This window comes from Octopus bimaculoides, chromosome 3 (assembly GCF_001194135.2).
Source record: "Octopus bimaculoides isolate UCB-OBI-ISO-001 chromosome 3, ASM119413v2, whole genome shotgun sequence".
NCBI lineage: Eukaryota > Metazoa > Mollusca > Cephalopoda > Octopoda > Octopodidae > Octopus > Octopus bimaculoides.
The window spans coordinates 22441758-22443791 of NC_068983.1; the positions used below are offsets into that span (position 1 = coordinate 22441758).

At 36.0% G+C, this 2034-nt stretch overlaps 1 protein-coding gene across 1 annotated transcript in view; it reads right to left on the bottom strand.

The window, feature by feature from the left end:
* Positions 1-2034, bottom strand: part of LOC106879200 (forkhead box protein N3) — a 383457-nt gene that overhangs the window by 284396 nt on the left and 97027 nt on the right. The window lies entirely within an intron of this gene.

The window sequence follows — 2034 nt, forward strand, 5'->3', positions numbered from 1 at the left end:
ATACATATATATATATATATATATACACACACACACACACAAACACAAATGCTTGTACACATGTATGTATATTAAGGTGTAGCAGAATGAAAAAAATCCTGTTTTTAGATGATTACTTAAAGAAAAGCAAAAAGAAATCCTGTAAGTAAATAAATAAATAAATAAATAAATAAATAAATACAAATAAATAACAACAAAAGAAACAAAAAAAACCTATGGAAATCGGATAGATAGAAATGAGATTTTAGATTTTAGCACAACATGAACATCCACAGAGCACCCATACTGTCTCCTCAACTACAATGGGAAAAGATTGGGAATATTCGTCAAAATGACAGAACACTTAACAGCTAAAGACACAAGAGAAATCAGGTAATCCTTAAAGACAGGAATACCATAATTGTGATTGAGTACTTACTACCTAAACAGAAACAGTGTATCTATACTTAGTGGAGAGAGAGAGAGAGGGAGAGCAAGCAAGTTAAGAATACAAGGAGTTGGAGGTGGCAGAAGGAGAATATAGAGGAAGGGAACAGACAACTAATGCAATATTATTATCATAAATAACAATAATAATAATAATAATAATAATAATAAAGAAAACAATAATGATGAAAAATGTATTTCTTCAACAAAACTTCTTAGGAAGGAGAGGAATCCTGAGTGTTGAACTAGAGGATGACAAATATTCGCCTTTTAATAATGACACACACACTCAAGATTAGGTTGTTGTTTTTTTTTTCTCCCTGTGGACAAGGAGCAATCCTCATGGAACCCAGAACTATCATGTCTCATATCAGTAAGTTTAGCCTCTCAGGCTTACACTAAGATATACAATTTTCAACACCCATAATGGTTAATTGGGAGGAAAAAAACATGTAATAAAACCATTCATCTCACCCTCACACCACACATAATATACACATAGATACACACACACACACACTTAAGACATAATTTTATTTTTCATATATATATATATATATATATATATATATATATTGCCATTGGGATATAGAGGAATGAATCTAAATATAGCAAAGTAAATAAATTCTTTAGCATTTGTCAGCCAGCTAATATCATCATCATCATCATGTTTGCTTTCCCAACCCATACCAGCATGAAAACAGACATCAAATGGTGATGATATTGTTGACGCATCATCTAGATCTAGTTTGGTTTTTAGTTGGAGTTACTATCCTCCAAGGCAGATCTGAAGACATCGCAATCTCACATTCCATTTTTAATATGATTTCTATGGCTGGATGTCCTTCCTGTCACCAATGATTCTATGGAGTACCGAAAGTATTTTATCATGGCAGGGCCTTTCTATCTATGTTGTCTCCGTACACTCACTCACCAGCACCAGCAAGAATTAAGCCTTTTTGATACCAACCTCCCTAAGGCCACCCCTAGTTCTGTGGCACAAACTTTCTCTTATAATAAAGAGATCTAATGAAAACCTTCCATTAAAATTCCTTGCTTATTGGTGTTAGGAAGTGTGGTCAACCACAGAAACCATACCAAAGCAGATACTGGGACACAATGCAGTTCTTGGACCCATCAGATCCTACTAAACCATGCAACCTATGCCAACATGGGACATGGATACTGTTTAACTGTGGCCATACTGGAACACCCCCATTAGTCGAGCAAATTGACCCCAGGACTTATTCTTTGTAAGCCTAGTATTTATTCTATCAGTTTCCTTTGCCGAACCGCTAAGTTACAGGAATGCAAACACACCAGCATCGGTTGTCAAGCGATGTTGGGGTACAAACACAGACACACACACACACACATATACATACATATATACGACAGGCTTCTTTCAGTTTCCATCTACCAAATCCACTCACAAGGCTTTGGTCGGCCCGAGGCTAAAGTAGAAGACACTTGCCCAAGATGCAACACAGTGGGATTGAACCCGGAACCATGTGGTTGGTAAGCAAGCTACTTACCACACAGCCACTCCTGCGCCTATGATGTTAAATTATAGATGATGATGATGATGATGATGATGATGATGATGAT